Source organism: Hibiscus syriacus, unplaced genomic scaffold, assembly GCF_006381635.1.
Source record: "Hibiscus syriacus cultivar Baekdansim isolate YM2019G1 unplaced genomic scaffold, ASM638163v2 tig00110482_pilon, whole genome shotgun sequence".
Lineage (NCBI taxonomy): Eukaryota > Viridiplantae > Streptophyta > Magnoliopsida > Malvales > Malvaceae > Hibiscus > Hibiscus syriacus.
The window spans coordinates 4,111,580-4,124,123 of NW_024062758.1; positions in this window are offsets into that span (position 1 = coordinate 4,111,580).

Sequence of the window (12,544 nt, forward strand, 5' to 3'; positions counted from 1 at the left end):
AGTCAGAGCTTATGGGTTTGAAACGAATGGATAATATTGTGTATAAGCAAGAGTGTGTATATGATAAGGATTTGCAGTTAAGATGGAAAGAGTTAGCGATTAGCTAACCAGAGTATGTGATAAAAATGTACCGGAATTATAAGATTATAAGATATTGTCAGGTTAAGATAAAAGATATGAAGTGAATCTGGATACAAGTTAAGGATTGATCAGAAGAGTTTAAGAATGTGTATATCGATGATCAGCTTATAAGACAAAGGAAGTCAGAATGTTGAGTTTGAACAACGGAAATTACCGGATGTATGAGGATAGAGGTGAAACTGATAAGTTAAGTAAACTAATTTTTAAATAATTTCGATTGGAAATGATGTATATGATTGGTTGACTAGGGCTTGTGCCTAGATTGGACAGATGTTATTGACTAGCTGTCAGAGTAAAGGTGATAGAGTTATAAGATTGGAAGAAATGATAAAGTTGAATTAATTAATTATGATATTGATCCGAATATAGTTGTGTATTCTGATCGGATAACTATGATGTAGACAAGGAGAAAAGTAATTGTATGGAGCCTTAAAGAAGGAAAATACAAGTATAAGAGATGGTAAAGAATGAAGTTATGTATAAGTAAATTGGGTTATCAAGGTTACAAGGATGCAATGAAGATTGGTATACAAAGATGAGTATAGGTGATAGGACAAGAGTATATGAATATGAAATGAAAAATATGATTTATGTATAAGGAGATTTCAATTTGGAATGAATAAAGGAATAATGGAATAAAGAAATGAAAATGATTGAGTTTAAGGGATTAGATATGATAAAGGTTACGATAAGTTTGTTATAGAAGTAAGAAAAGTGTGCAAGGTGATGTGAAAAGATTGTTTGATCCTGTAAAATGTATGTTTAATCAAATTTGAAGAAGAGTTAAGGTTGTATTTTTGGTCAAATGATGATGGAATAAGAGTTTGGGTTATTGTTATAAGGTAATTAGAGGTTAAGGAAGAAATAGATTAATTTATGATATAAAGTGATGAGAATGGAGGCAAAAGTAAGTCATTGGTTGGAAATTGATTTTCAACGGTCAAAAGTAAGTGTATAATCAAATAAGAGAAAAGATCGAAATGGATTGAGTTATTTGGAAATTGAAGGCAAATAATTAGTTGCAATTGCGTAAGGAATAAAGTGGAGAAAGCAACATGAGAACATTAAAAAATATGTTTTTATTGGTGTGTGCAATGAAAATTTGAGGACGAATTTTCTTAAAGGAGAGGAGATTTGTAATATCCCAAAATCAGGGTTAGTGACTAAAATAGAAATTTTGAAGTCTGATTTTGAAAGACTTAAAAGTTTAGTGATTAAATTGGAATACTTAGTGGATGTTTGTTGGTAATTATTAAAGGAAATAAAGGGTAAAATGGTCATTTGACCAGAAAGATTTTTATCTTTCTTTTGAGCTTATAAAACACGTGGAAAGAGTGAGAAAGGAAAAAGAAAAATCTAGAGCTTGGGTTGTCTCCTTCCTCTTCTCTTCCCGTAAGCTCCATGGCAAAGGTAAGCTTAATTTCAGTTGGTTAATTCTTGAGTTTTAAGCTTAGTTTTGATTCTTGGAGTGCTAAGAAAGATTATTTAAAGATTAAAGTATGTTGAAACTTCAAAATGGATGAGTTATGAAGGATTAAATATGAAGAGTTTTTAAGTGAAATAGTGAAATAGAAGGAGTTAATAGATTTTGAAGTTGAATTTGACTTGTCAAGGGTTAAATTAAGAGATATGAAGTGATAAAATGAGTTTTAAAACATGTTGAAAATATGGTATGATTCTTAAAGTTAATAAAGAGGATAGGATATTAAGGTTTAAGACGAGATAAATGAATATAAATGAGTATAAACATGTATATGTAAGTTAGGAATTTGAAAGGGGATGAAATATGAAGCATTTGAGTTAAATTAAATGAATTTTCGTGCCTAAAGAGACATTTCTGGGCGGTGCACATTCAATATGTACTGATGCATTCTTAAAAGAAGAAACGTCGAATGCCAGGAATGTCTCGATGCACTATGAGTATGCACCAATGCACCAAAACAAATTTTGAAGGTGCATCGATGCATTAAGGGGTGCATCGATGCATGAATATTTCGAAGCTATTTTGGGTACCGATGCACTATAGGTGCATCGGTACACCCCTAAAGGAAAAAATGAATATTAGTTTATTAAGTTCATTTAAGTTGTTAGTATCAGATTACAAGGTGTATGTATCTGATAATTGCCTTGAAATGTATAATTATATAGATACAGAGCCTAAACAAGTTCCAGAATCATTGACAAGTAAGATCGATCAAGGGGAAAGTTTAGAGATCGATATTAACTAGTGAGGCCAGGGGAGTTCATGCTAGTTATATGATATGTAATGGAAATATGACTTGCGACAAGTCTATTTCCTATATTAGAATGAATAAATTAATGAATATAAGCATGTTTTGATATGAGTATATGTGTTGTATGTTGATATGTTTTGTATATGATACATGATGTAAGTAAAATATTATTATAAGATAATAGGAGATCATAAAATAAGATGTGTAAAGATATTATTGTAAGAGACAAGCCATGTAAGTATAGGTTACTGATAGAATAATTAAGCCAAGGTTTATTGTGATACATATATATAAGAATGCAATGTAAATTACATAAGTGATAAGCCATGAAGCTATACGTGACTATGAGAATATTTAAGAGAATAAAATATAAATCAGAAGATAATAAGTTAAGAGACTCTTTGAAAATGGTATATAAATTAGGGGACATGAACATAACGATGATACGAACCTATAGGATAAGCACTATAAGAAAGAGTAATATATTTTAAAAGGAAACTACGTTAATGGAGTTATAACACGAAGAACTATAAAACTCTATGAGGAGGTTATAGGAGTTATGTAGAACTAAATTAAATGGATAGAATAACTCTAATTAAATAAGGTGAGATAAGTGATAAGGGTTATATATTATTGTATAGATTAGTATAATAAATCTTGTAAGCTGGTACAAAGGGAAAATGAGATAAAGATAAATAGCTTTTACCTATAGGATTTATATAAGATTATATGTCGGTGTGATAACATGAAAAAGTGAACTGAGTTCTATGATATTGATCCGTGTGAGTATAAGTAATGTGATTGCATAAGATAGATAGATAGATATATATATATATATATATTCATATGATTTGGTATATGCCATTTGATTCATGTGTACACATGTAGATAAGATATGTGAATATGAGCTATGCGCTTATAAGTGATATGATCACATGATGTGATAAGAAACTATGAGAATATGTCGTTAAGTGATCTGATTATGTGAAATAAGATAAAAGATAATGCCCTTGTTATGTAATTGAGAGCTAGAGGTATAGTTGGCATGCCAATAGTCGAGGGTCTACGCGGTCCTTCGGGACATATATGTATTCTTTGGAACATGTGTGAGGTCTTTTGAGACACACACTTGATCCTTGGCATATGCATATGATTCTTAATGAATTTCTACGTGGTCCTTAGGGACATATTATATGGCACTTCTGTGCATTTATACGAGCTGTGGTGACAACATTAGTGAACAACCTCTATAGACTCACATATCTATAGTTCTCATAGGTGTACATGGACTACTAAAGAAATACAAACAAATACATGATGTGTAATGTACATGCTTTGCTATGTGAAATGTAAAATATGTTATATGTAATGTCGAATATATTAATTGTTAAATGAATGATATGATTGTTAAGAAGTTTGTATAAGAATATATAACTAAAAGACATAAATGGATGGAATATTGATTATGAAATGAGGTTATTGATAATAAAGATAAGATTTATATATTTGTATGCATGTGATTATATGAAATGTTATATTGATTTGTATGATATTATTGTATGATATGCTCATGCATTTTTAGGAATTAGAGTTTCAATTATGAGTTTTATATGCCTCACCAAGTCTTTGACTTAGCGTGTGAGTGTTTCACACGTAGGTTTCAGAAAGCGCGAACAGAAGTTAAGAGGAGCACGACAGGTCATCATCTTCCTTACAAAGTTCATATCAGAAAAGAAATGTTTGATAAGTATTTTATTCTTTTAGATGTAGTTGGCATGTAATATAAACGATTTGAATTGTATATTCTCTTATAAGTGTGAAAACTTTTATCTTGAAATAATATGAAGTTTTATTTAATGGGGATTTTTCATTATTTTGAACAAGTAATGGTTTAAAAGTTGATATGACACTTTGGACTCGGATCTAGGTTGGGGGTGTTACATTTAATGGTATCAGAGCTAAGGTTTAGCCGAGTCTAGGATTAAACCAAAGTCAAATGAGTTTTAAAAATGTGTACATGCCAACATAAAGTGAAAATTTCTAATATGATAGTGTAAGGAGTGTGTTGTCTTGCTAATAGAATTAGATTTCTAAGTTATAATAGAAGTATGATTATGATAGTTTTGAAATAAAGTGAAAGGTGATATTCCTGATTGTTGTAGTTATTCACCTACCCTGGCCAGGTAGGATGAAGAGCAGACACCTCAGGAAGTGCCTCATAAAATCAAAGGTTGATTTTAGAAGTTGAAATCATATTAGAATAATGATAGAAGATTTTCCTAGTTTTGAATCAGAAAAGTGATGTGAAGTACTCTTATTATTCCTTGGATGAGATAGAATAAGGTGAACAAGTGTCACCATAAGAGCGTTAAAAGATTAAATGATGCACTGAGAATTGGTAGAAGAGTTCAAGAATAAGTGTATTAGTGACAAGCATATAAGATGTATAAAGTCAGAGCTTATGGGTTTGAAACGAATGGATAATATTGTGTATAAGCAAGAGTGTGTATATGATAAGGATTTGCAGTTAAGATGGAAAGGGTTAGCGATTGGCTAACCAGAGTATGTGATAAAAATGTACCGGAATTATAAGATTATAAGATATTGTCAGGTTAAGATAAAAGATATGAAGTGAATCTGGACACAAGTTAAGGATTGATCAGAAAAGTTTAAGAATGCATATATCGATGATCAGCTTATAAGACAAAGGAAGTTAGAATGTTGAGTTTGAACAACGGAAATTACCGGATGTTTGAGGATAGAGGTGAAACTGATAAGTTAAGTAAACTAATTTTTAAATAATTTCGATTGGAAATGATGTATATGATTGGTTGACTAGGGCTTGTGCCTAGATTGGACAGATGTTATTGACTAGCTGTCAGAGTACATGTGATAGAGTTATAAGATTGGAAGAAATGATAAAGTTGAATTAATTAATTATGATATGGATCTGAATATAGTTGTGTATTCTGATCGGATAACTATGATGTAGACAAGGAGAAAAGTAATTGTATGGAGCCTTAAAGAAGGAAAATACAAGTATAAGAGATGGTAAAGAATGAAGTTCTGTATAAGTAAATTGGGTTATCAAGGTTACAAGGATGCAATGAAGATTGGTACACAAAGATGAGTATAGGTGATAGGACAAGAGTATATGAATATGAAATGAAAAATATGATTTATGTATAAGGAGATTTCAATTTGGAATGAATAAAGGAATAATGGAATAAAGAAATGAAAATGATTGAGTTTAAGGGATTAGATATGATAAAGGTTATATGGAAGGGTAAACGATAAGTTTGTTATAGAAGTAAGAAAAGTGTGCAAGGTGATGTGAAAAGATTGTTTGATTCTGTAAAATGTATGTTTAATCAAATTTGAAGAAGAGTTAAGGTTGTATTTTTGGTCAAATGATGATGGAATAAGAGTTTGGGTTATTGTTATAAGGTAATTAGAGGTTAAGGAAGAAATAGATTAATTTATGATATAAAGTGATGAGAATGGAGGCAAAAGTAAGTCATTGGTTGGAAATTGATTTTCAACGGTCAAAAGTAAGTGTATAATCAAATAAGAGAAAAGATCGAAATGGATTGAGTTATTTGGAAATTGAAGGCAAATAATTAGTTACAATTGCGTAAGGAATAAAGTGGAGAAAACAACATGAGAACATTAAAAGATATGTTTTTATTGGTGTGTGCAATGAAAATTCGAGGACGAATTTTCTTAAAGGAGAGGAGATTTGTAATATCCTAAAATCAGGGTTAGTGATTAAAATAGAAATTTTGAAATTTTGAAGTCTGATTTTGAAAGACTTAAAAGTTTAGTGATTAAATTGGAATACTTAGTGGATGTTTGTTGGTAATTATTAAAGGAAATAAAGGGTAAAATGATCATTTGACCAGAAAGATTTTTATCTTTCTTTTGAGCTTATAAAACACGTGAAAAGAGTGAGAAAGGAAAAAGAGTGAGAAAGATTAAAGTATGTTGAAACTTCAAAATGGATGAGTTATGAAGGATTAAATATGAAGAGTTTTTAAGTGAAATAGTAAAATAGAATGAGTTAATAGATTTTGAAGTTGGATTTGACTTGTCAAGGGTTAAATTAAGAGATATGAAGTGATAAAATGAGTTTTAAAACATGTTGAAAATATGGTATGATTCTTAAAGTTAATAAAGAGGATAGGATATTAAGGTTTAAGACGAGATAAATGAATATAAATGAGTTTAAACATGTATATGTAAGTTAGGAATTTGAAAGGGGATGAAATATGAAGCATTTGAGTTAAATTAAATGAATTTTCGTGCCTAAAGAGACATTTCTGGGCGGTGCACATTCAATATGTACTGATGCATTCTTAAAAGAAGAAACGTCGAATGCCAGGAATGTCTCGATGCACTATGAGTATGCACCAATGCACCAAAACAAATTTTGAAGGTGCATCGATGCATTAAGGGGTGCATCGATGCATGAATATTTCGAAGCTATTTTGGGTACCGATGCACTATAGGTGCATCGGTACACCCCTAAAGGAAAAAATGAATATTAGTTTATTAAGTTCATTTAAGTTGTTAGTATCAGATTACAAGGTGTAGGTATCTGATAATTGCCTTGAAATGTATAATTATATAGATACAGAGCCTAAACAAGTTCCAGAATCATTGACAAGTAAGATCGATCAAGGGGAAAGTTTAGAGATCGATATTAACTAGTGAGGCCAGGTGAGTTCATGCTAGTTATATGATATGTAATGGAAATATGACTTGCGACGAGTCTATTTCCTATATTAGAATGAATAAATTAATGAATATAAGCATGTTTTGATATGAGTATATGTGTTGTATGTTGATATGTTTTGTATATGATACATGATGTAAGTAAAATATTATTATAAGATAATAGGAGATCATAAAATAAGATGTGTAAAGATATTATTGTAAGAGACAAGCCATGTAAGTATAGGTTACTGATAGAATAATTAAGCCAAGGTTTATTGTGATATATATATATATAAGAATGCAATGTAAATTACATACGTGATAAGTCATGAAGCTATATGTGACTATGAGAATATTTAAGAGAATAAAATATAAATCAGAAGATAATAAGTTAAGAGACTCTTTGAAAATGGTATATAAATTAGGGGACATGAACATAACGATGATACGAACCTATAGGATAAGCACTATAAGAAAGAGTAATATATTTTAAAAGGAAACTACGTTAATGGAGTTATAACACGAAGAACTATAAAACTCTATGAGGAGGTTATAGGAGTTATGTAGAACTAAATTAAATGGATAGAATAACTCTAATTAAATAAGGTGAGATAAATGATAAGGGTTATATGTTATTGTATAGATTAGTATAATAAATCATGTAAGACGGTACAAAGGGAAATTGAGATAAAGATAAATAGCTTTTACCTATAGGATTTATATAAGATTATATGTCGGTGTGATAACATGAAAAAGTGAACTAAGTTCTATGATGTTGATCCATGTGAGTATAAGTAATTTGATTGCATAAGCTATATATATATTCATATGATTTGGTATATGCCATTTGATTCATGTGTACACTTGTAGATAAGATATGTGAATATGAGCTATGCGCTTATAAGTGATATGATCACATGATGTGATAAGAAACTATGAGAATATGTCGTTAAGTGATCTGATTATGTGAAATAGATAATGCCCATGTTATGTAATTGAGAGCTAGAGGTATAGTTGGCATGCCAAGAGTCGAGGGTCTACGCGGTCCTTCGGGACATATATGTATTCTTTGGAATATGTGTGAGGTTTTTTGAGACACATACTTGATCTTTGGCATATGTATATGATTCTTAAGGAATTTCTACGTGGTCCTTAGGGACATATTATATGGCACTTCGGTGCATTTCTACGCGGCTCTATGGTGTAATTCTACGTGGCACTTCGGTGCATTTATACGATTTGTGATGACAAAATTAGTGCACAACCTCTATAGACTCACATATTTATAGTTCTCATATGTGTACATGGGCTAATAAAGAAATAAAACAAATACATGATATGTAATGTGCATGCTTTGCTATGTGAAATGTAAAATATATTATATGTAATGTTGAATATATTAATTGTTAAATGAATGATATAATTGTTAAGAAGTTTGTATAAGAATAGATAACTAAAAGACATAAATGGATGGAATATTGATTATGAAATGAGGTTATTGATAATTAAGATAAGATTTATATATTTATATGCATGTGATTATATGAAATGTTATATTGATTTGTATGATAATATTGTATGATATGCTCATGCATTTTTAGGAATTAGTGTTTCAATTATGAGTTTTATATGCCTCACTAAGTCTTCGACTTAGCGTGTGAGTGTTTCACACGTAGGTTTCGGAAAGCGCGAAGAGAAGTTAAGAGGAGCAAGACCGGTCAACATATTCCTTACAAAGTTCAGATTAGAAAAGAAATGTTTGATATGTATTTTATTCTTTTATATGTAGTTGGCATGTAATATAAACGATTTGAATTGTATATGCTCTGATAAGTGTGAAAACTTTTATCTTGAAATAATATGAAGTTTTATTTAACGAGGATTTTAATTATTTTGAACAAGTAAAGGTTTAAAGTTGATGTGACATCTCGGACTCGGATTCGGGTTGGGGGTGTTACAGAACTCTAAATAAGCTCATTTTTCATTGTGTACAAGAGGAAGAAAGGTTGAAGCATGATAAGTTTGAAAGTACTCACTTAAAAATACATATAAAGATAATGGCAAAAATAAAACAATAATGTAGTTGTTAAGGGTCCAACTCAAAATAGACAATAATATGTTATAAACGGTTGTTCTCTTTTGTAATAAAGATAATGGTTGTTATGTATGCTTTAGGGGTTACAAGTTTTATGATCTCATAATTTGGAATATTTTAAAGATGAGATCTATAATATTATTTTAGTATGTTGAGTTTGGAGGGAGAAATAAGGTTTGAGAAATTAATTTTGAGGAGGAATTGGATTATAACTCAATTCATATTTTCACTTTTGATGATATCCATGTGTTCATACATGTCATTAATCAAGAAGTGAATCTAAAACCTCAATAAGGTTATTTTGAACAACTCTCCATTTAAGATGAGAAATTATTTCAGAAGAACAAACTCATCAACCTCATAGAACATGTGCCATTAAAAAGATCCACGAGATGAGAGAGATAATATTTAGTTTATTATGTTGTATTTCTCCAAGAAATAAGGATGATATTAGAATAATGGAGGTTGATCTAATCAACTTTCGTCATGTCATAAAAGTTATAACTCTCATAAGTGGATTAATGTCATGAAATAAGAGTATACGTTCTATACATGATAATAAAGTTTAAAAACTTGTCTCATTACATGAAGGTGCAAAACTAATTGGTTGCAAATGAGTATTTAAAACCAAAATGGATGTAAATGGTGATGTTGATATGTAACACCCTTAGCCTGTATATGTCTCGTAATACGAGTTAAAGTTGTCATATCAACTCAACTGGTATTTATTGAACTTAAATGCTTAAAAATTTTGTTTCGTTTAATAATTTCCTTTTTAACTTTAATTTTTTCCTTAATCATATAAATTTATAAAATATTGTTTGATCATTGAAAACAAATACAATTTCAGTCAATAATTAGCCAGTTCAATGTCGTTTCATATCCATATTCTACTGCATAATACCGCTTGATTTTAAACCATTTAAAATATAACATTTATACTATTCACTCATAAATACGATTAACACTAAAATTAGACAAAACTAAAGAAAATAACCCTAATTACTATTACAAACCCTTTTAAAATAAATCCGATAAAGCAACCCAACATATATAATGTGCATGCCACTAATAAGTCATCATGCATGAAAATCATCACGCACTAATTAAAACTCACTGAGTCAGAAGTATAGCTAAAACATAAAATCCATAAAATATAAACAATAAACTGAAAATTTAAATAAAAACAATTAAAACTTCAAATCGGGCTAGTCAGGTTATTTTCCTTCTAAAAACCTGAAAATCATCTCCTCATGATTTTCCATAAGATGCTGGCAAGCTCCTCACTTCACGTCCACTACTTTATTCGAACCTACGCATGAAAATCATCACGCACTAATTAAAACTCACTGAGTCAGAAGTATAGCTAAAACATAAAATCCATAAAATATAAACAATAAACTGAAAATTTAAATAAAAACAATTAAAACTTCAAATCGGGCTAGTCAGGTTGTTTTCCTTCTAAAAACCTGAAAATCATCTCCTCATGATTTTATCAAAAATCATGTAAGTCATCATCAACTATCATAAATAACTTTTGTTCTTTTCATTCGAACATATTTCATAACTTTTTTTTCAATTCTATGTTCTTTTCTTTTATATATTGTACTAACTTTTTCACTTACTGTTATAGCCCAATGTATATGTAAGAGAATACAAGGTACATGAGTATAAGGTGCGCACTAAGCACAATACGGAGCCGAATCATAACTGAAACTACGATATTATGCACTTCAGTGCAATCATAACCTGAGCACCAAAGGTGCTGAACATTGGTACACGAATGTACCAAAGCTAAATTGATAACTGATAAGCACTTACTTAATGTCATGCCAAATGTACCTACGACTCTCAATGCAACATACAATGGGCTTATATTTATCATCATATAATCATTTATTAATATATGTCTGATAATTGTAAAACATCTTATAACTGTAAATATATGATAATTAAAAATCATCTGATAATTGTAAATATCTGATAACCGTGAAATGTCTGATAATTGTAAAAATTTAGAATTTATCATTATAAATATCATACTTGGACAGTTCATACCCAAAATCATTCATAAAACTTGATGAAAAATATTATAGAAATATTACATACTGAAAATTTATAGATCATACTGGAAAATAAAATGAGGCTGACTTATTACAAGTCGTAATCGATCATAGTAACTAAATAAATAAATTAAAATCATTTGAACAATTTACTTATAAATCAAATATAAGCCTCACTAAGCTTTGAAAAAATTGCTTCCACTACATAATTTATTGAAATTTCACATTCTGGAAGTTTGCACTATCTTCAAAAAAATATTATTATGTATTAATATATATATTTAAAAATTATTCCATTTGAATCACTGAAAACTAGACCTGAATACCAATCTAACCATATAAGGCATTCCAACTAGTTCCACTTGTAAATTTTATAGCGAATTTTCAAAATTGTTTGACAGAAGTTGTTTTCGACAGAATCTGTTGTCATGTTTTCTAACTTATCACTGATTAAAAATTCATATATTTTTGTATAATCCTCGAAATCTGTTTATGTTTGTTCTAAACGAAACCATACTGATAAAATAATCCAATGGTATTAGAATCATCCTTCAATTATTTTTGTAAAGTTTCTGATGATTTTCTAAACTTACTATTCATAACATAATTTCTTGGCAGATTTAATCAACTTGCATCCTTAACTTATTTACTAATTCTATTAATTTACCAAATGAACGTATAGGCTTGAATCACACTTCACATAACATTAGGAGTCGCTTATTAATGTAACTCCAACACTGGCTCATCGCAAGCCAATGTTTATTCGATAATGTAAATACAAATTAAATGCACTTATCTTTGTCTCGCTATCAAATCTTCTCCACAATAATCTTCTCGATCCCACACTTTTTCATTCCCTTTCAAGCTACTTGAATCACTAAATTTATCGTGGACTGACGACGTCATATAATAACATAGAATATTCAAATTATTCGTTAGTATCGAACTAACATAATCTAAACTTAAATATAAAATTCCATAAAAATAAATATGATACTTAAATTGATATAAAACTAAATCGTACTTCCATCGTAATTTCAAACTTCTCAAAATATTCCTTAAATTATATGAATATTTCGTTTCACTATCAACTCTTCAACTTTTACTAATTTCATAATCCATCCACTAATTATGATTTTTTTTAAATTCGGATCAACTTTCCTATTTAATCCATAATGGCCCTTCATCATTATGATCATTTCACATTAATCATACAAAATTTCCAGCATCTCAATAAAATATTCAAATCAACACTTAAACATTCAAAAGCTTGCAATTTCATCCCAAATTTTCTT